The sequence below is a fragment of the Panthera leo genome, chromosome A2, assembly GCF_018350215.1.
Source record: "Panthera leo isolate Ple1 chromosome A2, P.leo_Ple1_pat1.1, whole genome shotgun sequence".
Classification (NCBI taxonomy): Eukaryota; Metazoa; Chordata; class Mammalia; order Carnivora; family Felidae; genus Panthera; species Panthera leo.
This window is the reverse complement of record NC_056680.1, coordinates 167214519-167236446: the sequence shown is the minus strand read 5'-3', so window position 1 is coordinate 167236446 and position 21928 is coordinate 167214519. Positions and strand designations below refer to the sequence as shown.

At 41.4% G+C, this 21928-nt stretch overlaps 1 protein-coding gene across 10 annotated transcripts in view; it reads left to right on the top strand.

The window, feature by feature from the left end:
* PTPRN2 (protein tyrosine phosphatase receptor type N2) overlaps nucleotides 1–21928 on the top strand; it is an 811978-nt gene that overhangs the window by 168642 nt on the left and 621408 nt on the right. The window lies entirely within an intron of this gene.

The window sequence follows — 21928 nt, the reverse complement described above, 5'->3', positions numbered from 1 at the left end:
CATGAGGTAGTAAGTTGTGTTGTAGGAAATGGCACTAATGGTAGGCAGGCACCTGAAGATCTATTTTCGTTCTCATGTGAAGGACAATTACTTGTTATCTCAGGAGGGACCCTGTACTGTAATTATATCGGCAATTACAAGACATGAAAATTCCAGCTAATGTACATAGCCCTGCTTGCAAAGTGTCATCGCAAAGACATCAGTACCTAGGAAGTTTGGGCATGTGGCCCGCACAGGCATGAGGAGGAAGTGATAGTTCAGTCTAAGTAAAGGGAGATTACAGTTATTACAAGACTGACTGGGGATCACTAATATCTATCCACAAAAGACTAAATCAGATAATCTCTACATGCAAAAATTGTCTAGGGCCATCCAGTAGTAACTCAAGTCTGAGAATCCTTGGAGAAGTCTAAGTTCAGTTGAGGGGATTTAGTTTTATAAAAAAACAGACAGGAGGATTCTGGGAAGATGATAGAGTAGGAAACACCAGGAAACTGTCTCCCACCTGGACAGCAGCTGCACCAGAAAGACTGTGTCTGACTGACTGTTTTGGAACTGTGGAGGCTACTGAAGGCTTGAACTTCCAGAAGTCTTAGATAGTAAATTGGAGTTAATTTTGGTTGCAGCTATTTTAAATTTTATTTTATTGTTTTATTTTTAAATGTTTTATTATTTTTTTTTATTCTGGAGAGAGAGAGCATGAGTGGGAGAAAGGGGCAGAAGGAGAGGAAGAGAGAGAATCTTAAGCAGGCTCCATGCACAGCCTGGAGCTGGACACGGGGCTCAATCCCATGACCCTGGGATCATGACCTGAGTTGAAATCAAGAGTCAGATGTTCAACTGACTGAGCCACCCAGGCACCCCTGGTAGATTTTAGCTAAATTTCAATTTGGCACAGGAGCAGCCTACCTGTCCCCCACCCTCAGCCCCTGACAGGCAGCTGTGCACATATTCTGGAAGTATTTGCACACAGCTTGTGCAAGCCAGGGTTGGTAGAAAGGGCCCTGCCCTTCAAATATTGGGGATATGTGTTCTAATGGCTGATTCCTGTGTCTGATCACACTTATACAAAGAGGTAGGTGGCCATTGTTGTTGAACCTCCCCCTGTTGTTGCAAGCCCCTCCCTGTCTGTCTCAAGTGACTTACAGGGGATTTAAAGGGCCAGTGCTCTACTTTTACTCCCTTCACTTGTCACTTCACCTTTTGGGAGCTGGACATTAAAGACTAGAACATTAAAAAACAACTGTATTTATGGGGAAATATATTATACCTCAGGCTGATCAGGCTGATCGTTGGCACAGAGATGGCCTGCAGAAATCAGAAAGCCAAAAACTATAACAAAAAATAAATAAATAAAGAACCCCAGCAAATCCTGGGGAAGGAGAACGTGATTTCTAGAATTACCACATTATTAGATTCAAATATCCAGTGTTCAACAAAGACAACAAATGCACAAGACATGCAAAGAAACGAGAGTATAGCCCATTCAAAAGAAAAAAGATAACAGGAACTGTCTTTGAAAAAGATCTAATGGCAGATCTATTAGACAAAGACTTTAAAGCAACTGTCTTAATTAAAGATGCTTAAAGAACTAAAGGAAAATATGGAAAATGTCAGGAAAACAATGTGTGAATAAAATGGAACTTTCAATAAAGAGATAGAAAACATAAAATGAAACCAAAAAGAAATTCTGGAGTTCAAAAGTACAATAGCTGTGATGAGAATTTTACTGTAGGGATTCAAATGAAGATCTGGGCAGGCAGAAGAAAGAATCCATAAGCTTGAAGACAGGACAATGAAAATTACTGAATCTGAGGAACAGAAAGAAAAATGTTTGAAGGAGAGTAAACAGAGTCTCAGGGACATGTAGGATACCATCAAGCAGGCCAACATACCCATTGTGGGAATCCCAGTAGAAGAGAGAAAGGGGCAGAGAGAATATCTGAAAAAATAATGGCTGAAAAATCCCTAAATTTGATGAAAGGCATGAATACAAATATCCAAGAAGGTCAATTAACTCCCAAGTAAGATGAACTCAAAGAAATCCACACCAAGACATATTACAATCTAACTTTCAAAAGCCAAAGATAAAGAATGAATCCTGAAAGCAGCAAGAGAGAAGAAAATTGTCACATACAAGGGATTCTCAATAAGAAAATGAGCAAATTTCTCATAAACTTTATAGAGGCCAAAAGACAGTGGGCCCATGTATTCAAAGTGCTGAATGAAAACAACTGTCAACCAAGAATCCTATATCCTACAAAACTGTCTTTCTTTAAAAAAAATTTTTTTTTAATGTTTATTTTTGAGAGAGACAGAGAGCAGGGGAAGAAAAGAGAGAGAGAGGGAGACATAGAATCCAAAGCAGGCTCCAGGCTCCAGGCTCCAAGCTGTCAGCACAGAGCCTGATGCGGGTCTTGAACTCATGAGCCCTCAAGAACATGCTCTGAGCTGAAGTTGGACAGTTAACCAACTGAGCCACTCAGGCGCCACCTACAAAACTGTCTTTCAAAAGTGAGGGAGAAATCAGGACATTCCCAGATAAACAAAGACTGAGGGGGTTCATGACCAGTAGACCTGCCCTTCAAGATATGCGAAAGGGAATCTTATAAGATGAAATGTAAGTAGATAGTAGACACTAGACAGTAACTCAAAGCTGTATGGAGAAATAAAGATCTCAAAAAAAAGTAATGGGCAATATGAAAGCTAGTATTATTGAAACAATGGTTTGTAACCATACTTTCTATTTTCTACATGATTTGAGATTAATACATATATTTTAAAATTTTAAATAAAAACATTTTGAGAGAGAGAGAGAGAGAGAGAGAGAGAGAGAGAGAGAGAGAATGAATGAAAATCTCAAACAGGCTCCACACTAAGCATGGAGCCTGATGTGGAGCTCAATCCCACAACCCTGGGATCACAACCTGAGCCGAAATCAAGAGTCTGAATCTCAAATGACCGAGCCATCTAGGCACCCCTGGAGACTAATACATTTAAAGGAAAAAAAAAAAAAATCAATTATTAATATAAAAGCTAATACTAATAAAAAGCATTTGTTAGCATTACTATAACTTTGGTTTGTAACTCCAAATCTTGTTTTCTACATAATTTAGGCAAGTAATGCATTTAAAAATATTAATTTATTTTTTGGAGCACATAATGAATAAAGATGTAATTTTGTGACATCAGCAATTGAAAGGGGTGGGATGGATCTGTAAAGGAATAGGGTTTTTGTATGTTACTGAAGTTAAGCTGCTATAAATTCAAACTAGAATGCTATTACCTTAGGATGTTAAAGGTAATCTCCATGGTATCACAAAGAAGATAGCTATAGAAAAGGAATTAAGAAAAAATTTTAACATTTCACTACAAAAAAATCAACTAAACTCAAAAAAAGACAAGAGTGCAGTAAAATGAGAGACAAAAAAAGCTTATAGGCCACATAAAAAAAAATTAGCAAAATGACAGAAGGAAGTCCCTCCTTATCAGTAATTAAAAAATTTTTTTAATGTCTATTTTTGACAGAGAGAGAGAGACAGAGCATGAGCGGGGGAGGGGCAGAGAGAGAGGGAGCCACAGAATCCGAAGCAGGCTCCAGGCCCTGAGCTGTCAGCACAGAGCCCGACAGGGGGCTCGAACCCACAGACCGCGAGATCATGACCTGAGCCGAAGTCAGATGCTGAACCAACTGAGCCACCTAGGCGCCCCAATCAGTAATCACTTTAAGTACAAATATATTAAACTCTCCAATCAAAAGACAGAGGCTGGAAGAATGGATAAAAAACACATGATTCAACTGTATGATGTCTACAAGAGAGTCAGTTGAATCCAGAGACACAAATGACTGAAAGAGAAATGATGGAAAATTATATTTCACACATAGTAAACAAAAGAGAGAAAGGGTGCCTATGCTAATAGCAGAAAAAATCAGCTTTAACTCAAAACAGTTTGCAAGAGACAAGGAAGGACATTATATGTTAATAAAAGGTTCAATAAAGCAAGAAGATACAATTATAAACATGCACCTAATGACAGACCATCAAATTATATGAAGTAAAAACTGACAGAATTGAACGGAGAAACAGTTCAACGATAATTGTTAGAGACTTCAGTACTCTGCTCAAAATAATAGAACAACAAGACAGAAGATAAGTAAGGAAACAGAGGACTTAAACACACAATTAACCAACTAGGTCTAACACATAATATAAAACACTCCACCCAGCAGCCACACACACATTCTTCTCAAGTGCGTACAGGACATTTTCCAAGATAGACTGTATGTTAGACCACAAATTAATCTCCATATATTTTAAAAGATAGTTATTATACAAATTATCTTCTCCAACCACAACAGGATGAAGCTAATCAATAACATAACAAAAACTGGAAAACTCACGTTCTTGTGAATTTAAACACTTTTAAATAACCAATGGATCAAAGAAGAAATCACAAGGAAAATTAGAAAATACTTAGAGGGATGAATGAAAACAAAACCATGGCCTACCAAAGCTCATGGGATACAGTGAAAGTAGTGCTAAATGGGAAATTTACTATAAATTATTACATTAAAAAACAAGAAAGATCTCAAATCAACAACCTAACCTTATAACTTAGGGAACTAGAAAAAGAAGAACAGACTGAACTTAAAGCTAGCAGAAAAAAAGTAATAATAGAGATTAGAACAGAGGTAAATGAAACAGAATAGAAAAACAATAGAGAAAATTGATGAAATCAAAAGTTTTTTCTTCAAAAAGATCAACAAAACTGACAAACCTTTAGCTAGGTGGACTAAGAAAAACAGGGAGAGGAACTCAAATTACTAAAGTCAGAAATGAAAGTGAGTTTATTATAACAAGGGCTAAGACAATACTATGAACAATTGTATGCCAAAATATTGGATAACCTAGATGAAATGGACAAATTCCTACAAATACAAACCTACCAAGACTAGATATCAAAGAAATTGAAAATCTGAATAGACTTAAGTAGTAAGGAGATTGAATCAGTAGTGAAAAAAGTCTCCCAACCAAAAAAATCCCTGGACCTGATGGCTTCACTGGTGAATTCTACCAAGCACTTAAAGAAACATTAATGCCAATCCTTCTCAAAGTTTTCAAAAAAAAAAAATTGAAGAGGAGGGAATACTTCTGAATTTATTCTGTGAGGCCATTGTAACCCTGATACCAAAGCCAAAGATACTACAAGGAAAGAAAGCTCTAAACCAGTATCTCTTATGAACCTTGATGCAAAATTCCTCAACAAAATGCTGGCAAACTGAATTCTACAGCATATACAAGGATTTATTCCTGGAATGCAAGGATGGCTCAACATAGGAAATTGAGTCAATGTATTCCACCACATTAACAGAATGAAGGGAAAAAAATTGGTATGGTCATCTCAATTGATGCAGAAAAAGCATTTGACAAAATTCAACAACATTCCTGATGAAGGCACTCAACAAAATACAGCTGGCCCTTGAAAAACAAAGGTTTGAACTGCCTGAGTCCACTTATATGCAGATATCTTGGACAAATACAGCACAGTACTGTAAATGTATTTTCTCTTCTTTTTGATTTTCTTTTTTTTTAAGTTTATTTAGAGAGAGAGAGAGAGAGAATACCAAGCAGGCTCTGCTCTGTTAGTACAGAGCCTGACATGGGGCCTGATTCTCCGACCACACAACCTGAGCTGAAATCAAAGCCTGACACATGACTGACTGAGCCATCCAGGCAACCCCCTTATGATTTTCTTAATAACATCTTTTCTGTAGCTTATCATAAGAATACAATGTATATAATAACATACAAAATATGTGTCAATTCACTATGTTATCAGGCTTCTGGTTAACAGTTGGCTATTAATAAAGTTTGGGGGGAGTCAGTAGTTTTACTTGGATTTTCAACTGCATGGGAAGATGGTGCCCTTAACCCCCATGTTGGTCAACTACCTCCACATGATAAAAGCCATATAGAAAAACCCACAGCAAACATAATACTTAATGGTGAAAGACTGAAAGTTTTTTCTTTAAGATCAGGAACAAGGCAAGGATGCCACTTCTGTTCAGTATAATACTAGAAGTTCTGGTCAGAGCAGTTAAGCAAGAAAGAGAAATAATAGGTATCCAAATTGGAAAGGAAAAATTAAAATTATCTCTCTTTGCAGATGATGTTATCTTATACATAGCAAATCCTAAAGACTCTAAAGAAAAATGCTGTTAGATCTAATAAATGAATTCAGCAAAATTACAGGACACAAAGACACACAAAAATTAGTTTTGTTTCTATAAATAAGCAATGAACAACCTGAAAAGGAAATTTAAAAGACAATTCCATTTACAATAGCATCAGGACGGATAAAATACTTAGGAATGAACTTGACCAGGGAGGTGCAGACTTGTACAATGAAAACTATAAAACATTGCTGAAAGAAATGAAAGGAGATATAAATAAATGAAAATTTATCTCATGTTCATGGATTAGAGACAATATTGTTAAAATGTCAATTACCCAAAATGATATACAGATTCAGTGTAATTTCTATCAAAATCCCAAAGTCATTTTTTGCAGAAATGGAAATATTTACTCAAAAACTCGTATGAAATCTCAATGTACCCTGAATAGCTAAACAATCCTGAGAAAGAGGACTTTTGAAACTAGAGGACTACCACTTCCTAAGTTCCAAAGTTTGCAGTTATCAAAACAGTTGTAGTATCATCATAAAGATAGATGTATAATATAGACCCAGGGAATAGTATAGGGATCCCAAAATAAACCCTCATGTGTATGGTCAAATGATTTTTGACAGAGGTGCCAAGAGCATTCAATGGGGGAAAGGATGGTCTTTTTTTAAAAATTTTTTTAAAAAAAATTTATTTTTATTTTTTTAACTTTGTAATTTAACTTTATTTTTTATTATTTTTTTAAATTTACATCCAAATTAGTTAGTACATAGTGAAGCAAAGATTTCAGGAGTAGATTCCTTAATGCCCCTTACCCATTTATCCCATCCCCCCTCCCACAACCCCTCCAGCAACCCTCAGTTTGTTCTTCATATTTAAGAGTCTCTTTTGTTTTGTCCCCCTCCCTGTTTTTATATTATTTTTGTTTCTCTTCCCTTGTGTTCATTTGTTTTGTCTCTTGAAGTCATGAGTGAAGTCATATGATTTTTGTCTTTCTTTGACTGACTCATTTCACTTAGCATAATACCCTCCAGTTCCATCCACGTAGTTGTAAATGGCAAGATTTCATTCTTTTTTAATTGCTGAGTAATACACCATTGTGTGTGTGTGTGTGTATATATATATATATATATATGCCACATTTTCTTTATCCATTCATCCATTGATGGATATTTGGGCTCTTTCCATACTTTGGCTATTGTTGATAGTGCTGCTATAAACGTGGGGGTGCATGTGTCCCTTTGAAACAGCACACCTGTATCCCTTGGATAAATGCCTAGTAGTACAATTGCTGGGTCGTAGGGTAGTTCTATTTTTAGTTTTTTGAGAAACCTTCATACTGTTTTCCAGAGTGGCTGCACGAGCTTGCATTCCCACCAACAATGCAAAAGAGATCCTCTTTCTCTGCATCCTCGCCAACATCTGTTGTTGCCTGAGTTGTTAATGTTAGCCATTCTGACAGGTGTAAGGTGGTATCTCATTGTGGTTTTGATTTGTATTTCCCTGATGACGAGGATGTTGAGCATTTTCTCATGTGTCGGTTGGCCATCTGGATGTCTTCTTTGGAGAAGTGTCTATTCATGTCGTTTGCCCATTTCTTCACTAGATTATTTGTTTTTTGGGTGTTGAGTTTGATAAGTTCTTTGCAGATTTTGGATTCTAACCCTTTATCTGATATGTCATTTACAAATATCTTCTCCCATTCTGTTGGTTACCTTTTAGTTTTGCTGATTGTTTCCTTTGCTGTGCAGAAGCTTTTATTTTGATGAGGTCCCAGTAGTTCATTTTTGCTTCTGTTTCCCTTGCCTCCAGAGACATGTTGAGTAAGAAATTGCTGCGGGCAAGATCAAAGAGGTTTTTGCCTGCTTTCTCCTTGAGGATTTTGATGGCTTCCTGTCTTACATTGAGGTCTTTCATCCACTTTGAGTTTATTTTTGTGTATGGTGTAAGAAAGTGGTCCAGGTTCATTCTTCTGCATGTCGCTGTCCAGTTTTCCCAACACCATTTGCTGAAGAGACTGTCTTTATTCCACTGGATATTCTTTCTTGCTTTGTCAAAGATTAGTTGCCCATACATTTGTGGGTCCATTACCAAGTTCTTTATTCTATTCCAGTGATGTGAGTGTCTGTTCTTGTGCCAGTATCATATTGTCTTGATGATTACAGCTTTGTAGTATAGCTTGAAGTCTGGGATTGTGATGCCTCCTGCTTTGGTTTTCTTTATCAAGATTGCTTTGGCTGTTTGGGGTCTTTTCTGGTTCCATACAAATTTTAGGATTGTTTGTTCTAGCTCTGTGAAGAATGCTGGTGTTACTTTGATAGGGATCACGTTGAATATGTAGATTGCTTTGGGTAGTATTGACATTTTAACAATATTTGTTCTTCCTATCCAGGAGCATGGAATCTTTTTCCATTTCTTTGTGTCTTCTTCAATTTCTTTCATAAGGTTTCTATAGTTTTCAGTGTATAGATTTTTCACCTCTTTGGTTAGATTTATTCCTAGGTATTTTATGGTTTTTGGTGCAACTGTAAATGGGATTGATTTCTTAATTTCTCTTCTGTCGCTTCATGTTGGTGTATAGGAATGCAACCGATTTCTGTGCATTGATTTGATATCCTGCAACTTTGCTGAATTAATGAATCAGTTCTAGCAGTTTTTTGGTGGAATCTTTTGGGTTTTCCATATAGACTATCATGTCATCTGTGAAGAGTGAAAGTTTGACCTCCTCCTAGCTGATTTGGATGCTTTTTATTTCTTTGTGTTGTCTGATTGCAGAGGCTAAGATTTCCAATACTATGTTGAATAACAGTGGTGAGAGTGGACATTCCGTCTTGTTCCTGATCTTAGGGGGAAAGCTGTCAGTTTTTCCCCATTGAGGATGATATTAGCTTTGGGTTGCTCGTATATGGCTTTTATCATCTCGAGGTATGATCCTTCTATTCCTACTTTCTTGAGGGTTTTTATCAAGAAAGGTATTTTGTCAAATGCTTTCTCTGCATCTATTGAGAGTATCATGTGGTTCTTGTCCTTTCTTTTATTGATGTGATGAATCACGTTAATTGTTTTGCGGATATTGAACCAGCCCTGCATCCCAGGTATAAATCCCACTTGGTTGTGGTGAATAATTTTTTTAATGTATTGTTGGATCCAGTTGGCTAATATCTTGTTGAGGATTTTTGCATCTATGTTCATCAGGGAAATTGGTCTATAGTTCTCCTTTTTAGTGGGGTCTCTGTCTGGTTTTGGAATCAGGATAATGCTGGCTTCATAGAAAGAGTTTGGAAGTTTTCCTTCCATTTCTAATTTTTGGAACAGTTTCAAGAGAATAGGTGTTAACTCTTCCTTAAATGTTTGGTAGAATCCCCCTGGCAAGCCATCTGGCTCTGGACTCTTGTTTTTTGGCAGATTTTTTATTACTAATTCAATTTCCTTACTGGTTATGGGTCTGTTCAAATTTTCTATTTCTTCCTGTTTCAGTTTTGGTAGTGTATATGTTTCTAGGAATTTGTTCATTTCTTCCAGATTGCCCATTGTATTGGCGTATAATTGCTCATAATATTCTCTTATTATTGTTTTTATTTCTGTTGTGTTGGTTGTGGTTTCTCCTCTTTCATTCTTGATTTTACTTATTTGGGTCCTTTCCTTTTTCTTCTTGAGCAAACTGGCTAGTGGCTTATCAATTTTGTTAATTCTTTCAAAGAACCAGCTTCTGGTTTCATTGATCTGTTCTACTGTTTTTTGGTTTCAATAGCATTAATTTCTGCTCTAATCTTTATTATTTCCTGTCTTCTGCTGGTTTTGGGTTTTATTTGCTGTTCTTTTTCCAGCTCATTAAGGCATAAGGTTAGGTTGTGTATCAGATCTTTCTTCCTTCTTTAGAAAGGCCTGGATTACTATATATTTTCATCTTATGACCGCCTTTGCTGCATTCCAGAGGTTTTGGGTTGTGGTGCTATCATTTTCGTTGATTTCCATATACTTTTTTAATTTCTTCTTTAACTGCTTGGTTAGCCCATTCATTCTTTAGTAGGATGTTCTTCAGTCTCCACGTATGTGTTACCTTTCCAAATTGTTTCTTGTGATTGATTTCGAGTTTCATAGCATGGTGGTCTGAAAATATGCACGGTATAATCTCCATCTTTTTGTACTTACTTAGGGCTGATTTGTGTCCCAGTATATGGTCTATTCTGGAGAATGTTCCATGTACACTGGAGAAGAATGTATATTCTACTGCTTTAGGATGAAATGTTCTGAATATATCTGTTAAGTCCATCTGGTCCAATGTGTCATTCAAAGCCATTGTTTCCTTGTTGATTTTTTGATTAGATGATCTGTCCATTGCTGTGAGTGGGGTGTCGAAGTCTCCTACAATTATGGTATTACTATCAATGAGTTTCTTTATGTTTGTGATTAATTGATTTATATATTTGGGTGCTTCCACATTTGGCACATAAATGTTTACAATTGTTAGGTCTTCTTGGTCTATAGACCCCTTGATTATGATATAATGCCCTTCTGCATCTCTTGATACAGTCTTTATTTTAAGGTCTAGATTGTCTGATGTAAGTATGGCTACTCCGGCTTTCTTTTGTTGACCATTAGCATGATAGATGGTTCTCCATCCCCTTATTTTCAATCTGTAGGTGTCTTTAGGTCTAAAGTGGGTCTCTTGTAAACAGCATATAGATGGGTCTTGTTTTCTTATCCATTCTGTTACCCTATGTCTTTTGATTGGAACATTGAGTCCATTGACGTTTAGAGTAAGTACTCAAAGATATGAATTTATTGCCATTATGATGCTTGTAGAGTTGAGTTTCTGGTGGTGTTCTCTGGTCCTTTCTAATCTTTTGTTGCTTTTGGTATATATATATTCATCTTTTCTCCCCTCAGAGAGTCCCCTTAAAATTTCTTGCAGGGCTGGTCACAAACTCCCTTAATTTTTGTTTGCCTGGGAAACTTTTTATCTCTCCTTCTATTTTGAATGGCAGCCTTGCTGGATAAAGAATTCTTGGCTGCATATTTTTCTGATTCAGCACACTGAATATATCCTGCCACTCCTTTCTGGCCTGCCAAGTTTCTGTGGATAGGTCTGCTACAAACCTGATCTGTCTTCCCTTGTAGGTTAGGGACTTTTTTTCCTTTGCTGCTTTCATGATTCTCTCCTTGCCTGAGTATTTTGTGAATTTGACTATGATATGCCTTGTTGATGGTCAGTTTTTGTTGAATCTAGTGGGAGTCCTCTGTGCTTCCTGGATTTTGATGTCTGTGTGTTTCCTCAGGTTAGGAAAATTTTCTGCTATGATTTGCTCACATAATTCTTCTACCCCTCTTTCTCTCTCTTCCTCCTCTGGGACCCCTATGATTCTGATGTTGTTCCTTTTTAATGAGTCACTGATTTCTCTAATTCTTAAATCGTGCTCTTTTGCCTTAATCTCCCTCTTTTTTTCTGCTTCCTTATTCTCTATAAGTTTGTCCTCTATATCGCTGATTCTCTGTTCTGCCTCGTCCATCCTTGTCGCTGCTGCATCCATCTGTGATTGCAGCTCAGTTATAGCATTTTTAATTTCATTCTGGCTATTTTTTACTTCTTTTATCTCTGCAGAAAGGGATTCTAATCTATTTTTGACTCCAGCTAGTATTCTTATTATCGTGATTCTAAATTCTGGTTCAGACATCTTGCTTGTGTCTGTGTTGGTTAAATCCCTGGCTGTCGTTTTTTTCGTGCTCTTTCTTTTGGGAATTCCTTCGTTTTGTCACTTTGAAGGGAGAAAAGGAATTAATGAGGTAGAAAAATTGAAATTAAAAACATTAAAATTAAAAAAAATATTAAAATTAAAAATTAAAAATACACACACACAAAAAATCGAATAGATGATGCTAGATCCTAGGTGTGTTTTGGTCTGGGTGTAGAAAGTGGTTTGACAGATTAGAGAAACAAAAAAAAAAAAGAAGGAGGGGGGAGAGAAAAAAAAGGAAATCATTTGAGAATTTGAAAAAATGAATACACTAAAGTAGACTAAAATACACAAAAGTAGAGAATATAGTAGAAAAAAATTATAGAAAAATATTTTTAATAAAAATTAAAAAGAAAAAATATGAATTTTTTCGTTTTCTGTATTTAAGAAAAAAGAAAAAAACAAAAAAGAAAAATGATAAAAAAAGAAAAAAGGCAAAAAAAAGAAATCGTTTGAAAATTTGAAAAAGTGAATACACTGCAGTAGACTGAAATAAAATGATGGGAGTAAGATAGAATTTGAAAAAAATTACATAAAAGCAAAAAATATAGTAATAAAAATTAAACAAAAATGTTTTTAAAAGAAATTGAAAGTAAAAATGAAGTTTTTCTCTTTCTGCATTCAAGAAAAAGAAAAGAAATGAAAAAGAAAAAAAGAAAAAGAAAGAAAAAAAGGAAATTGAAAATTTGAAAAGGTGAGTACACTGAAGTAGACTAAAATGATGGAAGTAAAGTAGAATTTGAAAACATTTACACAAAAGTAAAAAAATACAGTAATAAAAATTAAAGACATATTTTTAATAAAAATTGAAAGTAAAAATGAGTTTTTTCTCTTTCTGTATTCAAGAAAAAGAAAAGAATGGTAAAAGAGAAAAAGGAAAGAGAGAAAAAAAATTGAATAGATGAAACTGCTAACAGATTGAAGTAGGACTGAAATTGCTTCGTTTTCCCCTAGAGGTCAGTCCATGTAGCTCTTCATAGTCCATAAATTAAGCGGGTGGTGAGGTTTGTGTTCTTGAAGAGCGAAGTTGGCTCAGTTGGGCAGGGCTCGGTGTGACGGCTCCGCTCTCCCCTAGATGGCGCTGCTAGCCTACTGGGGTGGATTGTTGCGGTGCTCCTTGGTGTGCGTGTGCACATGCGTGGGAGCGGTGAAAAATGACGCCACCCAGCTACCCGGTCTGTTCTCCTGGATCAGCAATCACGCACCGGTCCTCCGTCTTCAGCTCTTGTCCACTCCCCGCTTTTCCACTCTCTGTGACCAGGCCCCAGGCAGTACCTCTCTCCCAAGTTTTGTCTCAGGTGCGGCTGTTTTCCCCGGCCCCTTACTTCCAAAGGACTGCGGCTTTGACCTGCTCCGCCCCTCTGCGGGAGGGTCTCACCGAGCAATGGCTGAATGAGCAATGGCCGAATGTCGGCTGCACCCAAGAATGCCCGCTGGACCCTGCTGTTTCTGGTGCCCCGAGACTGCAGCTAGGTGCCAGCCCACCCCCCTCCCCCAAAATTGGGAGACAGTGTAGCGTAAGCATTTCAGGGACCATGGAAAATTGCAACACACATCTGGCACCAGGCTTCACCCTCAACAACCTTGCCCCAGCATCAGCGAATGTGGCCGCCTTCCGGGGTCTGCTGGGACCAGGTGGCTTCAACAGTCTCTACCAAATGTCCTTCCAGCAGTGGAACTGCTTTTCCCTGTGTGGCCCGAGAACCTCCCGGACCCCACTCTGTTCCTGGGGATTCACCTTTCCCACCAGAGCACTTCCAGGTATCGAGCTGTGGAGTTGCAGCCTTTGTGCTCCCCTTGTTTACAGTCTTAATGGAACTTAAACCCTCTCCTTTCTCCTTTCTCCCTTTTTAGTTTAGTCCCTGCGGCAGTTTCCAATTTTCCACTTTCTCTCCAGCTGCTTTTGGGGAGGGGTGCTTTTCCCATATGCTCCCCCCCTCCCCAGTCTCCATCCTCTCTCTGCCCGCAAAGGTGTTCCCTACCTTTCGGGGCTTCTTGCTCCCCAAGTTCAGCTCTTCGTGTTGCGTACCTGCTGAATTCTGTGGTTCAGGTTGTGCAGATTGTTGTGTTAATCTTCCAATCGGTTTTCTAGGTGTGTAGGATGGTTTAGTGTTTGTCTGGCTGTATTTCACGGACGCAAGACACACAAAAAGCTTCCATGCTGCTCTGCCATCTTGGCTTCTCCTCGGGAAAGGATGGTCTTTTTAACCAGTGAAATCTGAAAACTGAATATCCACATGCAAAAGAATGAAGTTGGGACCCTTGTGTAACCCCACATACAAGAATTAATTCCAGATGGATCTAGGATCTAAATGTAAGGCCTAAAATAATAAAACTCTTGGAAGAAAATACAGGACAAAATCTACATGACATTGGATTTGGCAGTGATTTCTTGACTATGACACCAAAGGCATAGGCAACAAAAGAGGGAATAGACAAATTATGTTTTTAAAAATTGTGCATTAAAAGATACTATCTACAGAATAAAAAGGCAACCTACAGAATGGGGGAAAATATTTGAAAATCCCAGATGATGAGGGATTAATACCCAGAATATATAAAGAACTCCTACAACGCAATAACAACAACAAACAGCACAATCCAATTCAGAAGTGGATAAAGGACTTGAATACACATTTCTATAAAGAAGATATATGAATGGCCAAAAAGAACATGCAAAGATATTCCATACCAGTAATTATTAAGAAGTGAATATCAAAACTGCATTGAGATACCATCTCACACCCATTAGGGTGACTACTCACAAAGAAACGGGAAACAACAAGTGTTGGCGAGGATGTGGAAAAATTGGGCCCCTTGTGCACTGTTGGTAGGAATGTAAAATGGCGCAGCTGTCATGGAAAACCATATGGACGTTCCTCATGAAGTTAAACATAGAACTACCATATGGCTCAGCAATTTTACTTCTGGATACCTACTCAAGAGAATTGAAAGCAGGGTCTTGAAGAGATATTTGTACACCTATGTTCACAGAAGCATTACTCACAGTAGCTAAAATGTGGAAGTAACTCAATTGTCCACTGACAGATGAATAAATAAGCTAAGTGTGGTATATCCATACAATAGAGTATTTTTTAGTCTTAAGAAGGAAAGAAATTCTAACACCTGCTACAACATGGATAAACCTTGACATCATGCTCAGTGAAGTAAACCAGTCACAAAAAGACAAATACTGTATGATTCCACTTCTATGAGCTACCTAGAGTTTGTCAAAATCATAAAGACAGGGGGGGCCTGGGCGGCTCAGTTGGTTAGCATCCGACTTTGGCTCAGGTCATGATCTCACGGTTTGTGAGTTTCAGCCCCGCATTGGGCTCTGTGCTCATAGCTCGGAGCCTGGATCCCCTTCAGATTCTGTGTCTCCCTCTCTCTCTGCCCCTTTCCCATTTGCGCATGTGCGCGTTCTCTCTCCCTTTCTCTATCTCTCTCTGTCTCTCTGTCAAAAATAATAAACATTAAAAAAATGTTCAAAATCATAGAGACAGAAAGTAGAATGGTATTGCTAGGGGCTGGATCAAGAGGAGAATGGGGATTTAGTGTTTAATAGAGTTTTAGTTGAAGAGGTTGAGAAGAGTTATGGGAATGGATGGTGGCGATGGTTGCCCAGCAGTGTGAACATGTGTAATACCGCTGGACTGCACACTGAAAAGTAGCGAAGGTGGTAAATATTATGTTACGCATATTATATCACAATAAAAGAAAGAAAACAAGAGCAACATCAATGATGCCAGTATCAGCTACTGAGATACTCAGGTTTTAAGATTGGATTTTGATGAATTGCACAGGCAACGAAGCCATTAGGGAGGAATTGATTTATTTGCTTAATCTGATACAAGAATCATAGGTAAAAGGGTCTTAAATAGTCTTGAGTGGCTTGTCATTCATGAGCAAAGATGGACGAACAGAGAAGGGAAGGGAGAACATGAATGAGACAATCTAATGAGTCCTAATGACTGCATTGATCCAACTGGAAATGCCTGATAAGGAATGCTCCGTCAGTTATCACACCCGGCACACGTTATCCTCTCCTCCGTGGGGGTAAGCCCTGTACTCAGAGCTGGTGACAATTTATTTGAAGGTAGGGAGGAGCCTTGAAGTGGAGAGCCAGTGTGCCTTGCCTCCTCTTGGTAGAATGGAGTTAATGAGACAGCTCCTCGGTGATAGCATGAGGCCTGCTTGTGGCCCTGGTTCCAGTTATCTCTGAGGCGAAAGGCAATGAGCTTGCACATGTGTGCATGCGTGCTACCTTCCTGTGGAAGCCTTCCTGTGGAAGCCTTCCTGTGGAAGCCTGTGGAAGGCATACACGTGGAGCCTTCCTGTGGACAGGACGGCCTGAGCAGAAGTCCCAGCTCTTCACTTTCGTGGTGGTTTGGGACAACCGCGTGGGTCCATCGAGCACTTGCCTTTAGCTAACTGAGGTTTCTCTGGACCCCAGAGTCTTTCAGCAGATCATCAATGTTTGAAGACCAGGATCAGGAGGAACATCAGGAGAAGCAGGCCTCAGGCACCCAGGCTGGCACAGGCCCGGGTCTCGGGAGCCCGCGTGATTTGCCGGGGGTCGCCTGGCCCCTGCCGGGGTGACTCCAGGCACCACCTTGGATGTCCTGCATTTCCCGGGCTCATTTCTGCGGTCCTCAGAAGCCCACCCCCAGTTGGCAGGTTACCTGCTGCCTTGCAAACCTGCCACTGGTGTCAAAGGGGCCGCCGCCTTCCAAGCCCACTTTAGGGCTGGACGGGTGCAGGTGCGCCGGGAAGGCCGCGCCCTGTGTTAAGCCTCGCTCCGTGTGGAGCTGGGGGATGAGTAGCTCAGGGTCTCTCTAGCTGCCTAGGTGCACCTCTGGTCCACGGCCACTCTCTGGGCCACTGTCCTCATGTGTGGAGACCAAGGGAGGTCTGTGGGGCCACTTTCGGTGATGATGGAGGCCCTGGAGCGCTTTCCTCAGGCCCCAGGGATGGAGACAAGCTGTGGACTCATGAACATGGGAGGTGGGGAGGCTGCTGGGGGTTCACCTGCTCTCGGATTTTGCAGCTCCCTGGGCTTTGGTCTGGCCTGCAGACTACACACCGTCCTGTCCCGGTCACCCAGGTTCTGTGTGTGCTGGGAAGGGATGCCAGCAGTTTAGGTTCTCGTGCCTGTGGTGGGGACGCCGCACTGTGGCAGCCTGATCCCAGGATGCCTTGCTGCATGATCTGCAGGGTTTGGTTCTGAGCACACCCCGGAGCTTTGGCCGTGGCGCACAGAACCTCCTTCCCTGCTCTGTTCGGCCTTTGATCCACCAGCCGTGCCCCAGCGCCTCCCCACGTCTGCTTTGTTGGGTCTCCCTTCTGGGTGTGGCAGGGCTGGCCGCTGCGTGGAGCACTGCAGACGCTCTGGGCTGGGGGCGCTGGGGCTTGGGTGGAGGGTGACGTGCTGCATGGCAGGAGTGTGGGGGGAGGGCAGCACCTGTGCGGGCAGCCCTACTGCCTAGTGCGGTGCTGGTTCCCTGGTGCCCGTGTCTGGGTGGGTCGGAGGGAGGGAAGCAGGTGGCAGGAAATAAGGACACTTCCTCTCCTTTCCCTCTGCCTCTCTCGGCCCTAGAAAGAGTGGAAGGGGCCCAGGCTTCGCTCCCGCGGCTGTGCACGGACACCTAATTTGCAAGCATCCACCTAAGCAGGGAGTTGACTTGGTCCTGTGTTAACATGAGGTCACACTTATATTTGTTTCTCTGCTTTGGGCCCTCCTGAGGGGAATGATGCCCTCAGGTACTGTGGGTCCCAGGTGGGGCCAGACTCCTGGGGAGCCCATGTCTGCTGTGGATCAGATTCCACCTCCCAGCCAGCCAGTGCATGGCTGCTGGGCCTCTGGCAGTCACTCGGTCACTCGTCACTTGTGCATGCCCCTTTTCTTCTAGTCTCCTTTTCTTGTTCACACCCTGTCCCCATCACCTGCTGTGCCGTGGAGATGTGCAGAAGGGGCCGCTGGCTCTCTGGCCGGCAGCTTCCCTGCCCCACGCTTCTCCTTCGTCAGACTCTTGTTAGCTGTGACCAGATAGTCTCTGTGCCTGTCTGTCCCTCCACCCAGGGCAGCCATAGACCAGACGGGACCCTTTTAGTCCATGCCATGGCAGTCATAAAACAGGATGTGGGAGCTGCAGGGGTGACAACTGATCTCCAGTGAAGCCTTTCCTTTCCTGGAAGGGAATTGCAGTGGCTCACCCAAGGCCATAAGCCATTTAGCCTCAGGAGATTCATGATGTAATCCTGTGACATTGGGGGAAGGATTTAATTTTGTCCAACGAATATTGCTTAAGCCCGCATCATGTAAGATATTGGGATTGCAATAGTGCCATGACATTGAGTGCTGTTTCCATAGTGTCGCTTAGATTCTCACTAACTTAAATTCAGTTACTCGCCAGGATGCAAACTCCTCAGAATGGAGGGTGTGGGGTGCCCCCCCACCCCCGTTAACATTCTGGGCCAGCTTGTCTGGGGCTTGTGGGGGGCACCTTGGCACCTCAAAAAATATGCATGGAGGCTGCGCCCCTAAGTTTTGGCCTATTTAGGGTGACACTGAAATATGGACCTCCCAAGTGCAAGAAAACCCAAGACAGCCCTGGTGCCCTGGTCTGCAGTTGCTGGATCTAAGTACCGTCACAGATGTTCTCTGCAGGTGAGACTCCAGATTCTCGTGTGGTCCTGCAGTCACCACTGCTCTTGGAGTGAGTGTGCTTTATTCTCCATCCCTCTCTGTCGGCCTGTGTGCTGTGTCTTTCCCATGTCCTATGGGACACTGAGCAGACCCTTCTTCCCTCCCTTCCCTGCATGATCTCTGACTTTCGTGAAGGGTGGACTTACAGACATCCGACAAGGTGTGCTTCACACCCCGGTTCTCCAGTTCCTGGGTCTGTCCTTGCACCAGGGCACCCGCCAGCTCCCGGGCTGTGCTCTACCCTTCCGCTCCCACACATTCCCCTCCACATGCACGCCAGAATCCCTGTCCGTTCCGTAGATACAAACACTCTACATTCTCACCATCTGCCTCTCTGCTGCCACTTCCAGCCATGTTGTGGAGATCATTTTCTCCATTAAAATATATCAAGTGTTTTGCTGAGGACAAGTTTTTCCATAAGAAATTATTCTTGGTTATTAAACTAGCATTTTCTCCCCCCACTTGTGACAGCAATGGCTCTTTAGAAGAATGCAGTCATGCTGTGACATGGGGTGCCGGGGACCCACCCGGAGCATCACGCGTACCCTGGGGACACTCCTGGGCCCTGGCTGTGTGGAGTCCCCTCCCAGCCATTGCCTTCACTCTCTGCTCCCTGAGGGTCCATCTCCTTCCCTTGTGGTAGCAGAACAGGAAAAGAGTGCCAGTTTATTGGACCTTTCGCTGCCAGAGGAATGGGAAATGGCAGAGAGAAAAGAACAAAGGGAGAATGAAGTCTCACATGTCCCGCCTTCCAGTCCGTCCCAGGGATGGAGCCTGGCTCTGCCTGTCTGGGCTACGCCTCTGAATAGCTGTCAGAACCTCGTGAGTTCCAGGCAACTTCAGGCCACTTAGGGTCATTGCTGCCACTGCATCACTGATCCTGGTTCCTGACTGTCCTCACCTTCTTCATGGAAGGTTTCTGGCTTTCTCTTTCTATTCCCTATCTTGCAGTGTATATCTAGGTCACCCTTCATAATGATGGGCCCTCAGTCCAGCAGAGGCTGCCTTGGGGTCCAAGTGCAATTTGCAGGGATTCCAGGTTTCCTGCCTGTGCTCAGCTTTTAATCAAACAGAGAATATCCTAAATCAGGATATTTTTCCAGGATCTGGGAGAGAGGAGTTCCTGGAGTAGGGGATATTGGTCAGGGTTTGAAGAGCTCACCCAGAGCCAGGACCAACCCTGGGAGACCTTCCCTGGCTGGTGCAGCAGGCGTGGAACAGACGGTACCTTTGTGTACAGGACACGTTGTGGGACACCTGGGGGGCAGTGAGCAGATGTGTCCCGTCTGCATTTATGGCTGGAGGGACTGCCACCGAGTCTGGTGGCTCATGAGGTGTGTCTCAGCTGCTGGAGAGAGGCCGCCCATGCTAGGAGACTGGGAGCTTACAAGGACAGGGGCTTCTGATCATTCTTCAGTTTGGTCTTAATTGAAACCAGAGACCAGAGGTTAATGCAGTTTTGTTGTTTTTATTAGATTTACATTGACTTGACTCATGGAACATTATGTCAAGATGGCTTTGAATCTCAGAGAAATTGACTTGAGTGATCATACAGTGATTCCACTGATTGTTATGGTTGTTATTTTGTTGTGATATAAGGAAATTTTCTGTGAGGTTTTTGAGGAGCTGTGGTTCTGGTAAATATACAGCAATATACCAAAAGAAAAAAAAAAAACTAAACTGCACAAGCCTGAAGTGTGGAGATAATAGGAGAACATGAATGTTGTTTACAAATGCCTGTTCTGTCCATATAAAGTAGTGCATGGGTTCATGCTCCTGTTAAAAATGTGATGGGGTTGGTCCAAAGGTCATCAAGATACTCGCTTCAGAAGAAATACTGATCACTTGTGTTTTTCCTTTGGGCAAAATCCATAAAATTTGGGGGCACTGTTTGTTAAGTAGAATGTCTAAAGGTTAAATTTCAAGCTATCAGAAAGAGTAATAGATACATTTTTAGAATGTTTTCCTGTTTGGCCCTTTGCTTCCTGGAGTATTTACATGAAAATATCTATCACATGAAAAAGGTATTTACTTACTCTACTTAACCACCTGTTATGAAAGGCAGTACAAGTGCAATGCAGATGTTGTTTTATTTTTAATCAGACGTTACAATCAAAACAGGTTTTTAAAATTATAGGTAGTTTGAGATACTTGTCTGACAGGTACAGATGCCCCAGCCTCACCCCCTTCAAGTCTCCCCCTGACTCACTGTGTTCCTTTGGTATTGCTCCCTGGTGGGACTAAAAGTTCTGGAGGACTGACTGCTTCACTTCCTGCCCCTTGTGCCACAGGAGCCCCAACTGGTGGCCATGGGAGGAAGTGCATACTTATCCTTGGGTGGGGTGATTCTGAAGTGTGTCGTCATTTTGGTGCTCACAGTTTCTCCATGGAGTAATTATGTTCTAGGCACACACAGTGATAGCTGGCTTGACAGCACATTCATTATTAGAAGCCTGACCTTTCTTGTCTTCCTTCCCCAGTGTGGTAATTTCTTATTCTGCTTCCAGGGAAATGGAAACAAGGACAAAAGTTTGCCCAGTGAAACAGCTCAGTGTGATTGCCTATACTGACACCACTGTCAACAATTCCCCCCACCCCCATACCTCCCAACCAGCTTCTATGAGTAGGCAGCCCAGGATCATCAGACACTTACAGAAAGCCTATGATAAAAGGTAGGAGCCACCCCACCCCCCTGCCCCAAAAAAACAAAACAAAACAAAACAAAACAAAACACACACATGGAAGACAATGTGAAATAACCAGACTATGGAAACCAAGCAAACAAATAAGACATTTATAACTCCAGGAAAAACGAAAAGGAACATAAGAAAAGAATACTAATTGCAGTACACTACATGGCCTACCAGGGAGTACAATTTCCAAAGTCATAATGTTGTGTCTAATATTAACCTGATAAAAATTGTAATAAAACTAAATGGGACTATAAAGAGTGTGTGTGTGTGCACTTGCAAGAGAGACAGAGAGAGAGGAAGGGAGGGAGAGAGAGAGAGAGAGAAAGAGGGAGAGAGAGAGAGGATTGGATATATTGATGTGTGATAAAGAGGTAAGTCCCCATCTTTCACAGTAGGAAGTCAATAGATAATATCTAAACCTGAAAACTTGAGAAGTAGCAATGTGAGCATGTCATTCAGAGATACGGAGATAAAAACCAAAAGGGTCAATTAAGTGCATTGAAAATGCTTTTCTGTGGGGAGTAGGAAAGGTGTGAGGACTTAAGAGGTTTGCTGGTTTTCCTAACAAGTCTAGACTTTTCAAATTATAGGCAGTATGGTGTTGAAA